Source organism: Tachypleus tridentatus, chromosome 4, assembly GCF_004210375.1.
Source record: "Tachypleus tridentatus isolate NWPU-2018 chromosome 4, ASM421037v1, whole genome shotgun sequence".
Classification (NCBI taxonomy): Eukaryota; Metazoa; Arthropoda; class Merostomata; order Xiphosura; family Limulidae; genus Tachypleus; species Tachypleus tridentatus.
In genome coordinates, this window is record NC_134828.1 from 43,339,718 (window position 1) to 43,355,847 (window position 16,130).

Here is a 16,130-nt window from a genome sequence, read left to right on the forward strand (position 1 = left end):
CTGTGTTCTAATCATCATGAAGCAAAAATGTGTAGCTCAAAGGAAAATGAGTCTATAAAATTATCATTCAAAAGAGGAATATAGATGAGATAATCATTCAAAATCAGGACTGAATACCTAATCAATGCATATACTGCATTTCTAAAAAAGGATATAAAATCTAACCATATTTTTATGGTGATTAGAATAACAAATTTACCAGAACCTAACTTGACAATCCTTTCAATCAAAAATTCATGCAGATTCTATAACTTCAGAGAGTGAATATTTCACATGATTATTGTCTTATAACAGAGAACTGTGAAGATAAAATAGTTGAACATTAAAAACATGAAATTGTCAATCTGCAAGCAAAATATTAGTGGGGTGGGGAAATACTTTAGATTTCTTAACAGGGACAATAAATGTGTAGTTTTTGATACATGCCCTAAAATGATTGCATATATTATAAACACTAATGGCATTGTAATGTCAATCATCCTGAGTCTTAAACAGCCAGAACATTGAAGAGATCTATATCAACTTCCAGCACAAGCTCTAATACTATTATCTCTAGCCCAAAAGAGAAACATCCAAACAAAAAATTATAGGTTTCCACATCTCAAAGATAATTCCAATGAGGAATATGAGAATAACAAATACTATTGGCAGATCTATAGCTAAAGACTTGAGGACTCATTCACAAGTGGAAATTACACAAATTTTAAATCTATAATAAATTAAACCAACCCTAAGTACAAAGTGCCTAGTAGGAATAACTTCATGCAGAAAATAAAACCAAATGTGTACTTCAAGGTAATGTAAAAATACTGGCATACATAACAGCAGTTGAAAAAGTTGCATTAATGACAGACTCCTGGAACTGTACAACCACAGAATCATATATATATATATATATGAAGGACCAAATACTACATGAATTTTTAGGTCAGACATTCAAGGAAGGCAGATGCTGTTGAAAAGAATACACCTGACATATATATGACAATAACTTGCCATTTAATTCCAAAGTCCTCATGGGAATTGAAGTCTTGTTTTGCAAACCAAGTGTTACACAACAGAAAACACTGTAAAAGTATTGAACAATGCTGCTAAAGAACAATACTTAAAAAGATACAGGTCCTTGCCCTTGGTATCTAACAATGCAGCAAACATGATTTTGACAGCTTAAAAGTTTAATGTTTATTCTCACACTCACTGCTTTGCTGATAAACTGAACTTAGAAACAGAGATCTAAGAAAGTTCCAATTTCTTCAAAACTTCTCAGAAAAAGGAGAAGAATTATATCTTACTTCTGAAAAATTATTTCAGCTGCAAAGAAATGAACATCTTGTCAGAGCTTCTTCTGCACAAATTGAAACAAGATGAAGTGATGCAATAAAACATATCTTTTGGCATGCTTGAGTATTTCTTAAAACAAGTGGCTGTTTATACTCTGCCAAAGGAGGTTAAAAATCTTCAAATGGCATTTAAAACCTTGATGAATATGATGTAAGACAGATAGAATGCATTGTTGAGCTAATGAAGCTGTTTAAAATGGTTAATCGTTGTGTGAAAAAAAGTACCAATAGCCTTACTCACAGCCCTCTTTTTTTTTCATCCTTAAAACAAGGACTCTCTGAAAGTAAGGATGATCCCAGCATAATTAAAGATACAAGAAAAAACTTTAAATGTTTCGAAAATAGTTATACTGGATATGAAGAGTTCACTTATGTTACAATGGCTATTGATCCAAAATTCGAAACCTTATTTATTTTTTTTAGTTGGTTTTAAGAAAGTACTAGCATACAATGCCTTGTTTGGGAAAACTGTGAACCTGAATTATTCCATGTTTGATAGGGAACAAAAAATAACAGCACTGTCTTCTACAGATAGACTCTGCTGTTTTTTTGTAAGCCCTGCTAATATCAAAACTATCCTCAATGGAGAAGATAAATAGCCAGCTCCAAACAAAATAAAAACCGAAGGACCAAATACTACATGAATTTTTAGGTCAGACATTCAAGGAAGGCAGATGCTGTTGAAAAGAATACACCTGACTTATGCTGTGATGAAATTGAGAAGTTTTAAAAGAAAATTGTCAATTGATAAAAAAACAATGTCCTCCCACTTTGAAGTCTAATGCTTACAAATTCTCTCATCTATCTAAATGTTACCAAACATATCTTTTGTATACCAGCAATTTCACTGCCTTCAGAAAGGGTATTTTCAACTGCTGGTGACACTGATTCAGTACAAAGATCTACACTAACAGTAAGATGTTGACATGCTAATTTTTTCCTTTAATAGAACAACAACAAAAAACACAGAAATGTGTCTTATCTCCGAGAATTACTGTATAACTCAAATGATTTCTTACTACTATTTGTAATTTTTTTACCAACATCTAAACACAGCCATTCTTCTATCTGGTTTTAAACTCCATGCGTGTTAATGAATACAACCAAAAATATCCCCTTTCTTACCTGAATAAAATGCTGAAGTGATTATACATTCTAGTCATTTGAAGTTGATATGTAAATCAATTTTTTTAAGGGTAAAGATCTCAGAATACAGATCATTCTATTTCCACTGATATATTTTATATAGATAAAAGTTTAACTTCCTATAATAATTTACCATAATGATTCACATTATTTTCACTTGTTTTTTTCTTATATTTCTGTTCAGAAACAAGAATAACTGTTTACTATATTCTAAAAATATTTCACTAAGAAATAATGACAGTTACAAATGTTGTAATCATTCATTTGAAATATACTGTATCGCGAGTAAACACATAATTTTACTTAATTTGTTTATTCTAATTTTGTGTAATAATCATATTCCTGTTGTATTAATAAATATTAAAACTATATTTATTCCGGCTTTTATTTTAGTTGATGGCTTCCATTTCTATTGATGCCACATAATTGAAATGAAGAAACACATAGTAAGTATATAATTAAAGGAAACTTAATATGATATCATATTGTCCTCCTGTATTGTGGTACTATATTGTATCACCTAGTTCCTGTATCGTGACACCTCTAGTAGTCCAGTTAGGTTCGATCTTCGCCATTAATCTTTTCCTCTTTTCAGTTAAAGCAATTTTTTAAGTACTTCCCAGATCTATCCCAACTCATCTTTAAAGTTACTATCTCAAATCATTAATGGCAAATTTTGTCTCTCTGCTTCAAAATTGGCTTAATGAAAATTAAAAACTGAAAGTTATTGTTATCTTAATATGTAGCAAAACATCAAACCTAATTATTTAATTATCACTATTCCTAAAATATTCCTCCACTTTAACCATATCCTTATTGATGGTTAACAATAGAATTAGTTGCTGTTAATCTAGCATGAGGAGTATTTCAAACTAAACAGGAGTTCATGACTCTAGCAGAAATAGAATACTAAAAAATAAAAGGAATTATAAAATCTGGTTAGATATGGAAAGAATGATAACACAAAGTATGCTGTAAAAAACTAAAGAACACAGTGAAATTAGATAAAATATCCAAATTGTGATATTTGTTTCAATCTGCATCCTTATATAACCACACAAGTTCATATCTATATATACAATTATTTTAATAATTTTTTCTTCTTTATAGTCCTACATAATGGATACACAGCACTTTCCCATATATTTTTTTGTTAGTAGAATATGTCAAAATTCAACCAAATATATATGTTATATATTTTGATATAGTGGTGGAAAAGTTACTTAAGTCAAAAAGGCAGTGCTCTGTCACTAGCACTTTTAGGATGGATTTCTCAATATAATGATTAAATATCAAAAGAGGTAATAACCTCTTTATTAAAATCATAGGTTAGCCCTCACTTGGAATCTTTGTCCAGTTTTGGTCTTCATATTTAAGAAAGGATACTGTATTATTGGAAAGGATTTGCCCTGACAGTTCTCAATGACAGTCACTTTAGGGATGGAAGTGTTATCTTATAGAGATAGATGATCTCTCAACTTACTTTCTCTTGAGAAAAGAAAGGTGAGAGGTCATCTTATCAAAGTTTACAAGGTTACCCAGGGAATCTATGGATTTAGTCCCAATCTTTTATTATATTCTGAAGATAATAAGACAAAAGGACACAGATGTAAGATTTCAAAACAAGACTTAAAATTGTTTTATTTTTATAATATGGGCTTAAGAGAGTAATCGGTGCTTTTTAATAAAGCAATAAATAGGTTTAAATTTAATTTGTTTGTTTCCAAAGGGTGAGTATGTAAGGACATCGTTGAAGGACTAAATGGTCCTCACTGGTTGTATCTATGCAAAAAATTAACTACAGAAAACAGGTAAATAACAATTATTTTCATATAGTTAATTAAATAGTTACAAATGTTATCAAGCAATGTCTGTGTGAAAACATTATGAAGAAAAGGAAATGATGCATTTTTTTCACTAGAAATACAATGGTAGAACACTATTTTAAATTACATGGTTTTTATGCAATGACTTTTGCATATAGTATAAAAAGTGGATGAACAATGTAAATATAACTTACTTTAATTTTTTTTTTACTCAAATCCAGTCCTTATCACTTAAATATTTATTGAACCTTCCAATTGTATTTTTTTAGAGAAAACAATTTCACAGATCTTAACCTATCCTCATATGGCAACCTCTCCACCCTACTTAACATTCTGGTATCCATCCTCTAAACTTTTTCTAAGAGTAAACTCAGTATTCCAATTTGGTCTAATAACTTATACAATGACATTATAACCTCCTTAGACTTGTATTCAACATTTATGTAAGTACAACACAGAATTCCATTCTTCCCCAACTACAGCAAATAGCAAACTGCTTATAATATTATAACTATCTTAATCAACCAAAACACCTTTTTTACTATAACACTTATTAGTGTTTAGATTACTCCCATGAAAGTTAATTTCTAATTTCAATTATGATAACCCACATGCAAGATTTCACTATATAAAAGCATAAGATGACCAATTACATGTGCATTTTTGTGTGTGTCAGCATTTGCCAATCAGGGTTGGCTTGTTTGATTACTATTATTTTTTTGCATGCTAACTGGAAACTCAAACAGGGTTGTTGTTTTTCATAATTTTTTCCTGATGTGGATAATAAAATAAATTTCCTGAAATAGGGCATATTTCCACTTCTCTATAAGCTTTTAGCATTGAATTTAAATACGCAAATGCTTAATCAGTTAAAAGTGCCAGTTATTGCCTTTCACAAAGGTGGAAACGTAATTAACATCTAATGAGGACATTAGAAAATGTGAATAACAAATGAAAGGAAACAAAGATTAATTTTATTGTCCTTTAAGTAATGTTTACTTCCTTAACGGGTACCCTCAAATATTTCATTACAATTAAAAGCCAAACGCCAGCTATACACCCCACTCTTTAAATATTCTAAATCCTTTTTTTGTAAAGTATAATCTTCCTCAAACAGAACCTGCATATTCAACATCCTAGAGATGAGTCTAACTCTAAACAAAGTCTAACATACAAAGTTTCATTATCACAAATGATATAATTAGTATTAGTAAATACAGACAATTTATTAACCAGCATTAACTCTACTTACTTAACCTATCTGACATTAACATATTTTTTCAATGCAAACCTTCCCACTGTAAAAGCATAGTACAAAATATCGATTAATAATAACCTTACACTATCCTTCTCTAACTGTAGAATAGATTACTCTTCTTTCGAATGATACTAAACTGCATAGCAAGAAAAGCTGATCACCGTGCGCGTAACCAAACTCGGAAGTCGAAACACTCAGTGAGAGGATACATATAGTTAATAAAATGATATATTATTAATGCATAAACTAATAAATTACTTTTAGATTTTACCTATTTATTTTTATGTATATATATATATTTTTCTAAACAACTATTAAACATATACCTTGCCTTTTACATCCAACCTTAAGTTATTTGGCCTGGTGGTTACGCGGTAAACAGTCGGGTTTATAAGATTGAAAATCAGGATTTGATACTTACAGTGAGTACAGTATTTAAAAACAAATACATAGAAGTATTTATCCAGTAGCACAGCAATAATTGTTGAAGAAAAAACAGTGAATATTTTCAATTGTTAAAACACTTTGATAGAGTTTGGATTAATAAAGAGACTGAATATAATTAAAACAAAGTGTTTGTTTTATTTAGTTTTTTTGAATTTCGCGCAAAGCTACATGAGGGCTGTCTGCTTCGCCGTCCCTAATTTAGCAGTGTTAGATTAGAGGAAAGGCAGCTAGTCATCGCCACCCACCGCCAACTCTTGGGCTACTCTTTTACCAACGAATAGTGGGATTGACCGTCACTTATAACGCTCCCATGGCTGAAATGGCGAGCATGTTTGGTGCGACGGGTATTCGAACCCGCAACCCTCAGTCGAACGCTTTAACCCATCTGGCCATGCCGAGCCTAAAATAAAGTGAAAATTAAACTTTACCAAAAAATAAAAACTTTAAAAGTTTTTAAAAGATCTTGCAAAACTTCTTTTGAGCTTGTTGGGAAGAAGATGCCAGTCTACTCTCTAATTTCCGAGATGGAAAGGCGATGACAGGAATTGTAAAATATACCATGTATTTCCTACCCCCTTAATGAACATATATATATATACATATAATGTATGTTTTTTTCTATTCAGTTCGAATGCATAGAGTCACTTATGTCAACAAAATTATTTTTCCTCATTTTAGCTGTACGTGGGACCAGATCAGTTGAATAGATCTGGTTATACATATCCTCTTGCAACAAGGATAACTGTGACGTCACTTGTGATGTCCCGAAATAGAGTGCTGTCATTTCTGATGACAAATTGTGTAATAACCCATTCGTTCAAGCATAATTAGCTCGAAATCATGTGTACAACATGCGTGGTACATCTGGGCTGAAATTAAAGTTATCATTAGGATAAATACATTTAACTTAATAACATGAGGTTCAACAAGATATCTATTACAAAGTAATTCTGAATTCTCTAATTTTGAATTTGAGAAAGAAAGACACTGGATGCAATGAAAACATTCTGTATTAATGATACTCAAATACACAATCAAAATAATGCGTAAAGGATAAAGGACAATACTTACACTTTATAGTTATATTACTCATTTAGTTCTTGGCTGTACAACACGTTTTTCACTCACTTTGGTTTAATAGCTCTATTAACATTTTTTTTCTTTGGAACATAACACTCCTTAAACAAGTTTCTTACTTTAACTCTCCCCTGGTACTAATTAGGTAAGAAGAAATTAGACACTATCCTGTCTGCTGCTCTTGCAGTATTATCAAAGTGCTTTTTTAATGGAAATGCTGAGCCTGCAAATCAGGCAGTAGCTATAGGTGGAGTAGCCCATGATCTTTGTTGTTCGTTGTCCAACTGATTTAACAGGTATAATTTATCATTTTCTTGTAACAGAAACGCAAACAGTTGTTTTAATACTTTAACTAGTGTTGAGGAATGGAAGCCCGTACATGTTGAAGATTTTATCGGGTTTTAAACGAGTATATCTTAGAATATGTCTTGAAATTTTAGGAAAATTTTACACTGATGTTTGTCACTTTTGGATATGAGTTACTAGTACTATTACTAAGTTTATCTGTGTTACTAAAATAAATTTTAGTTATATTAGTCTGTTTGTTTGTTTTTGAATTTCGCGCAAAGCTACACGAGGGCTATCTGCGCTAACCATTCCTAATTTAACAGTGTAAGACTAGAGGAAAGGCAATTAGTTATCACCACCCACCTCCAACTCTTGGGCTACTCTTTTACCAACGAATAGTTGGATTGACCGTCTCTTATAACGCTCCTATCTCAAAGGGCGAGCATGTTTGGTGCGATAAGTATTCGAACCCGCAACCTTCAGATTACGAGTCGAACGCCTTAACCCACGGGGCCATGCATGGCCAGTTATATTAGTAAGAACTCTTAATAATTATGCCTTCCCCTTTGGTAACAATGTTAGTTTCTTGTTTTTGTACAGTTCCACTTTTTAAAAATGTCACAAGTTCTCCACAGACTACAGAGTCAACTTCTACTTTTATTCGTATAAGCACCTGGATGTGCCTTCAAGTTATTGTTGTTTTGAATTAAAGACAAAGCTACACAATGAGCTAACTGTGCTCTGCCTATCACGGGTATCGAAACCCGGTTTTTAACATTGTAAGTCCGTAGATATACTGCTGAGCCATTGGAGGGCGGCTCCAAGTGAACAGTAAGTTATTCTGTTTAGTATTCTCAGCAAGTTTATATTATTTTCTTTCACTTCCTTTCTCTTCTTCTCTTAGAGTTCACTTTACAGATTGATATCAACTTGAAGTTACTTTGTTTTTCGGGTAGACAGGAAATTCAGGCGATCGACTCGCAATCTGATGGTCACAGTTTCGGATTCGCGTATCACCAAACATGCTCGCCCTCTTAGCCGTGGGGATGTCGTAATGTGCTGTTGTCGATCTCACTATTCGTTAATAAAATAGTAACCCAAGATTTGGCAGTGGGTAGTGATGGCTAGCTGCCTTCCCTCTTGTCTTTCACTACTAAATTAGGAAAGGCTAGTACTAATAGCCCTCATGTAGTTTTGTGCAAAATTCAAACAAACAGACTCTTAGGGTAATACTCAGTCGTATGCTTGTCTAAATAACGAGGAAATTAAATGCGTTATAAGGGGCTTTTGGCTACCAATAGCGATGCTTTTATTTTTTTCTTATATGATCACTTACCCTGTAATCTATGATATTACTTTGAATTGTACAATAGGGTGTTATTGTTTGTACTGTAAACTGTAGTGACATTTATTAAACATTTATATTTTGTGTGAATTCTTCGTGGTTCAGTTGTCACACTCAACAGGAAATGCACCTGCTTACAAGATCCTCGGACTTTCTGTATTTGTAGGCCTTTACTTTTTGCTTTGTCAGAAATTCTTGAAATACCACATTTCTGTAGTTATGTCTGTATTTTTCTAAGAACTTATAGAGATAATTAATTTGATTGTCATCAGACATTAGAAGTAGGTCTACTGTATTTTTAACATTTTATACCTTCTACAGTCCTTTGGATATTTTCAACAGTTAGAAAAATGTATAATAACAGCATTATGATCGCACTACGTTAACCATGTCCATTACTGACAATACATTTCAATTAATTCAAAGCTCATCAGGCCGAGTGGGACCCCACAAGTACAGTGATGGTTAGCAATGATTATAGCAAACATAGTTTGGTTTGTTTTGAATTTCGCGCAATGCTACACGAGGGCTATCTGCGCTCGCCGTCCCTAATTTTGCAGTGTAAGACAAGCGGGAAGGCAGTCATCACCACCCACCACCAACTCTTGGACTACTCTTTTACCGATGAACAGTGGGATTGACCGTAATATTATAACGCTCTCATGGGTGAAAGGGCGGGCATGTTTGGTGTGACGGAGATTCGAACCCGCAACCCTTGGATTACGAGTCGAGTGCTTTAACCACCGGGCCATGATCGGAATGCTATTATTATATACTCTTTTGATTAATGAGAATCCGTAAGGGACTAGATATAGAATGCAATGTTAGAAAAGTAATAAACATGATAACAATTTAATGAATTATAATCATGCTTTGTCAGCTTGAAAAAGGTTTTCGTACCTCAATAATTATTGTTGTAACTATTAAAGATGTTTCCTAAAAATTAAAGTAACATTTGCAAATCAAATTTTTAAATAGTATTAACTACAAGTTATAAAAAAAAGTATTTATATTTCACTTACCAAACTGAGGGCTTGAACTTCAGTTAACTGAGATATAGTATAATATGCCAGATGTTTATAACACTGTATCCTCAGGATGCGTGCACCACCTATGCTACTGTCAATCAATCCCTTTGAAAAATAAAAGATGTTGTAACCTCAAGATACCACCTTATCCACCATCACAGAACACTGATCTTGACATTCTTGGATATTATGCAGTAATATCACTCATGAGCAGAATAAGTGTTATCTACTCGAGAATGACAAAGGAATAAAGCAAGTAAACAAAATAAAATTGATGACTTTCCTGACAATGTGTTATACGACATTCGCATATATATAAAATAAATAAAAAAAACTCAGAATAAATATTGTAATGTTATGAGAGAGAATATATGGTATATCCATACACTTCAAAAGCATTTACAGTCTGAAATTGTTTATTATCGTGTTTTTTTGTATTTAAAGTCACAGTCTCCCTGCTAGGCAGAGTTGTACAAGGTTCAATAGAATTTGTAAGACGTATTAGTTTTTCTGTAATTGTAACTCTTGCTAGGTTTTATTGAACTTTGTTTGATTTGTTTAAGCTGTATAGTATTAGCTCATCGGGTTTTATAAAGTCTATGAGAATAATTATTCTAAGCCTAACTAAAAGTTTCGTTTAGATTTTAATTTTTAGCTTATGTAGGTCTCAAGTTGAGCTGGTGAGAGAGAACAAGTAATAATATATTTTTAAAACGAATATGGAACAGTTTTTAAGATGTTTCAAGCAAATTTTGGTTGAAACCAATGGGCTTATAAACAGGCAATGCAATGTCTAGTTCTGGTCTTAGACAGTTTGGTCTTTGATGCTGTTGAACATTTGAGCAAAGTACAGCCACAGGACAAGAACACACTTTTTAGCTGAACTGTGCCAATAATTTAAACAAATGGAAAAGTTAGCCATCCACTGGATCAAGTTTATAGCTTGAAGACTGGGTATCTCCGATAATTTGTGAGTCTTCACGAATTATGCATTCTAATTACACAGGACAGTTTACCCTCCAATCGCATCTGCAGATCTTTGGATAAAATTATGAGATTATGAGTTGAGTGCCTTAACCACTTGACCATGCCGGGCCTAGACATAACGTGATACAAATGTTGATTGAATGCACGAAATGCTATTTTCTGTCTAGAAAACAAATCTGTAAGTGATATGTCGAAATTCCTGATAATTTGGTATAGTTTGTATCATATTTATTTTGTGAATGTTATGAAATACTGTTTTCTATTCTCTTATTGTGTGCCTTAAGTCGTGTAAATGTATCCAGTAAAGTTTATTTTAATAAAACTATAATTTTAGTGTCTATGTTGCTCAAATAATGGCATACACATTTCTTCATCTATTCTTTTCAACTCTTAAGTACAAAACGTAGTTATTCAAAATATGAAAGAAATAAAACCCGTTTTTATATTGTTAAACAAACAAATAAGTTTTATTTATAACTCCAGGGACTAGCCTTACATTCATGCCAAAAAATTCTATAACAGAAAATACATTGCTCAATGACCCATTTAACATAAAAGATTTAGCAGAGACTACCAAGTATAGTTTTAAAATATTTATAAAATTGGCCACCTTCTCCACTATAATCCAGCTAACTGAAACAAGGAATGAGAATTTTTTAAACATTCGATGTTCAGTATGCCATTAATCAGTTTCATAAAATCTATGGCGAATCCAGTGTCTTTGGTACTTTGTATAAGGTCAAGATACAGCCAAAAGTGAAGCATAAACACCAAGAAAAACCTCTCTTTCAGAGGGTCTTTTGATAAGAAGAATTGCTGCTATGCTGTGTTTGTTCATCTCCAGCAGGACCATCACACTCTTCATCCTAACAAGACTTCCCCGAGAACTATATTCCGAGCGAAAATTTGTTAGGGTGAAGCTACTAGATCAGGGGTTCTTAACCAGGGGTGCCCGCACCCCTAGGGGGTGCGAAGATGATTCCCAAGGGGTGCGAGGATGCCCATGAATAATTAAAGCAAATCTATATTTTTACATAAGAGTATGCTTTATATTTTTAGCTTTTTTTATATTTAAGTTTCCAGGGGTGCGAGAAATGATTACTGATTTGAAAGGGGTGCAAACACTGAAAAAGGTTAAGAACCACTGTACTAGATTATTCGTAACAAGAAAGATACTTAAAGAGATTTGAATTGCAGACTTAGATTAATTAGGTTCATTAGAGAGTTTTCTGGTAAAGACACCACAATATATACTTGTTTTACTTTATTTGTTTTCCTGGATGTCGATTAAATATGTTTTTAGATTTTACAATGTGTACAGTTTCTTTCTTTGCTTCAAACCCAGCCAAGGTCACAAAACTTACATTTACTCTGTAGCATATTTTCTGCTGAAACCTCCTGTTATTCTGTGGTTGTTACCTGATTACTCTTAAAGGAAAATCACTGCATTTGGGAATATTACAAAAGGAAGAAAGAGAGCAAATGTGAGGAACCAAGCGGAACCTTTAAGTTGGAAAAGCAACTACAGAAACATTTTTTTGTGTTGTAAATAGGCATTCGGATTTTTTTAAATATTTATTTATTTATTTATAGTTTGATTCCAATTCCTATCTGATTGTGTAGCATGATGATGTGTATTTAATCCAAGACAGTTCCATATTGACTTTTTGTATAGCAAATTATGTCAGTATATTTCTTTGGACAGTTACATTAATTTAGCAAAAAACGGTATTACAAAGTCTGGCTACCACTGGTTCAAGCTTAGCCATTTGAGGAAGTGCAGGTAGTGGGCCGCAAGTGGCTCAGTGGTAAATCTGAAGTCTTATTGCATTCTGTTCTACTGTGGGCAAAGCACAAATACCTTCTTGTGTAACTCAACAATAAAACAAACAAAACGTCGTGGAATATACACATAGCTTCCTTTTGCAATTTTTGCAGTTTGTAATAGTAGAAACAGTATACAGGAATGTTAGCTTTCCATCCATATTATAGATTGGTCTGATGTAAGTTTGATGCTGCATGGCTGAATTTTGTTTCATAGGTTATTAATATGGTATGATCATAACATTTTGTTGTAAAATGTCATTCCAAGGAATGTTGTTTGTGTCGGGAATGTCTGTATTATGCACAAACTGCGTGATATTTCGTTTTTATTTGTGTATCTTACATGAGAGGGTAATAGTTTGAGTTTTAGATGGTTATAGCTTATTTTCATGTGGCACACCACTGCCATGGGCAGTTTACCTTATTCTATATTTTAGTGATAGGAAGCTATAGATTTTGAGATGTCAACCAGCAAATTGTGATTCGTAAGTGTATTGTTCTGTAGGAAAGGCTTTGTCACTGATGTACGGAGTGGGACTAATATTCACTTATTGTAGAGTTTCTTGCATTCAGAATAAACAGAATTGAGTAGATACTGTTTACCTTTTTTTTTAGTTTGCCTGTTTGATGAAACTTTTTTCCATCATACTATAACAAAACTCTTGCTTATATGATACGCAAAATTTTTATCCTGTGTGCATGTAAATTTGCAATAGGGGTCATGATTTTTCCGTTTTGCCTCCGTTTCCCCATAACGGAGAACTTTATTTTTTTCCATTCTCAGGGTACAGATATGATGTAATGAATATGTCACATGCGGATCTAATGCACTGGCACAATGGGTAATCAGCTAGTCTAACTAATGTAAAATCAACGTGTTGGGAATTAAGCTTATAACTAAGACCTTTATGCCTCACTACAATTTTTTTTTCATAATATTGTTACTCATGATTCAACTGGTAAATACTATTGGTTTGGACTTCAGTTTATCTGTTTTCATGCTGTTTATAACGGTATTTGCATATTCGTCTGTATTTAGTTGATTCCTGGTTATGACTATGAGTGATGATGGACTCCTTATCTTTCGACTTTTTTTTTTATAGTTCACAGTAAAGTTTGAGTTTGTTTCATTCGGGCTTGAGATAATATTAAAGATGTTAAGGATGGAATTGTGATTGATGTAGGTAATTGAAGTTATACATAGATGAAAAATATATCTTATAAAATGGACTACTGAAATGTGGGTTAGTTGTTCATTATTTAATTATCAATCAGATGATATCGTGGTTATCCAAACAATGTGGTAGAGCTTATTTTCCCCCATTATTACTGGTGATAAGGCAGTGTTTACTATTTGGTTCTCTTACAATGATAGTTTTGTGCTATAATCTAGGATCGATTAGATATAATCTATTGCTGTGTTTGAACACAATACTTGTCAATTATAATGACTCTGTTTTGACAAGAATAGAAGTCAATGATAATTGTTTCAGGAGGATGCAAGTTAATCTGATTAATGCAAGAGCACCTGTCACAGTTGATAACTTCCTCTCTCCCAGTAACTAAGCTTCTAAAACCTTTTTTGAAGTTTTTTGTTACTGATAGAGCATAATTCATTCAGTAGTGTGTGGAAAAGTCTGGGTCTCTGTCTGACTAAATATACAAGTCCAAAATGTAATTAGAAGTTAGTTACTAAGGCAGATAGATGTAGACTGCATGATTGTGATTTTAGCCATAAGAACATACAATGACGATTTCTGGAGTGAAATACCACACATTATCTTATAATAACAGTATAGACTAAACTTTTGCCGTCGGTTGTGTTCTGAAGTAACTGAACCAGCTTGTGTGAACTTTGACAATTGGTTTGGTTTGTTTTGAACTTCGCGCAAAGCTACACGAGGGCTATTTGCACTAGCCGTCCCTAATTTTGCAGCGTAAGACTACAGGGAAGGCAGCTAGTCATCATCCCCCCACCGCCAACTCTTGGGCTGCTATTTTACCAACGAATAGTGGGATTGACCGTCACTTATAATGCTCCAACAGCTGAAAGGGCAAGCATTTTGGTGTGACTGGGATTCGAACCTGCGATCTTCAGATTACGAGTCGAGTGTTTTAACCACGTGGTCATGCCGGGCCGAACTTTGATGAAAGAGATTAGTTAAAGCTTTGGATACAACTATTGTAATCAACAGTATAACAAACAGTTGCAAATACGTTTGGCTTCTTTTAATACATTATTTTAAAGCAAATGGACTGTACGCTGTTTGTTTAATTATCAACAACTCACAGACACCTACTGAAAAGAATTCGGCCTGTCCATAAAATCTGACAGATTAGTTTTAGGCTAAGCGTTGGCACTGTGGGTGGCACTTGCCGACTTTGTGTTGAGTGCATTCATTTTAAGTTAAATATTAGATAAACGGTTATGAAATCAGTAGAATTACAAACAGTATAAACTGAAAGAAAATACTTATTTATCTAAGTACATAAAGAAAATTGTTTTCTTACTTTGTTGTATTTCCATTGGTTTGCAACAAACTGCCTCCCAGTGGCACAGCGGTATGTGTACGGACTTACAATGCTAAATACCGGGTTTCGATATCTGTTTGTATACCTTTGTGCTAAAAATTCAACAACAACTGCTGCTACGCACATGTAAATTTATATCATGCTGTAGCTTATATTTTAGACCTGTCAATAGACAGAAAGTATACACAGTTAAACACTTATTTTATTAGTGTAATGCTTGTGTAAATTAATTTTTAACTTCTACCAGCAACAGAGTGTAATTAATTTATTGCAAAACACTTCTCTCGAAGTATTTACATTCCAGAGAGCATACATGAAAATATGTTAATAAATACAAAATTTTTACTTTGGTGCCATTTTATTATACTTTCCTGTAATGGTGACTGGAATATTTGAAACACTGTTTTAAGGATAACTTATATTTAAAAAAATATAAAAACGGTCATGATTTGTTCTGCAAGATCCCCGATGAAACCATAATAGTGAAAAGCTAAATTGGTTCGATTTAACAAATTATTGTTAGAATTCTATGGTCATTTTTACATACAACCTTGTTATAACAGCATCACTTCACAGTATTTCAGTCTTCCACTTAGGGATGCAGTAAATTAAGATAATAAAAGAAACAACAACATTGATTTGGTTTGTTTTGAATTTTGTGCAAAGCTACAAGAGGAATATCTGTGATAACCGTCCCTAATTTAGCAGTGAAAAACTAGAAGGAACGCAGCTAGTCATCACCAACCATCGCCAACTCGTTTACTAATGATAGTAGAATTTACCGTCACATTATAACACTACCACAACTGAAAGGAGCAAACTTTAAATGGTGTGAATTGTCATAATGTCACAGGTGTATGTGAAAAAGGGAACATTCCTGGTAAACTGGTAACACATTTTGTATTTATGGCAAAGTCACAAATTCCGAACTACCGACCAAAGTACAGCTCAACAGTGCCTTATCACCCACTGTCAATGCTAAAAGATTGAGTGTCACTGTATAACCACTAAAATCTTAAAATTGAGAGGATG

At 33.0% G+C, this 16,130-nt stretch overlaps 1 protein-coding gene across 4 annotated transcripts in view; it reads right to left on the reverse strand.

The window, feature by feature from the left end:
- Positions 1–5,946, reverse strand: part of LOC143248979 (nicotinamide/nicotinic acid mononucleotide adenylyltransferase 1-like) — a 52,310-nt gene extending 46,364 nt beyond the window's left edge. The window contains exon 1 of one of the 4 annotated variants that reach the window (XM_076498061.1): positions 5,897–5,946. The gene's annotated coding sequence lies outside the window, so the exon portion shown is untranslated. Of the gene's footprint in view, positions 1–5,564; positions 5,767–5,896 lie in introns of those variants that run through there. The other 3 variants (XM_076498062.1, XM_076498060.1, XM_076498059.1) reach the window with 3 other exon arrangements.
- Between the last annotated feature and the right edge of the window lie 10,184 nt (positions 5,947–16,130).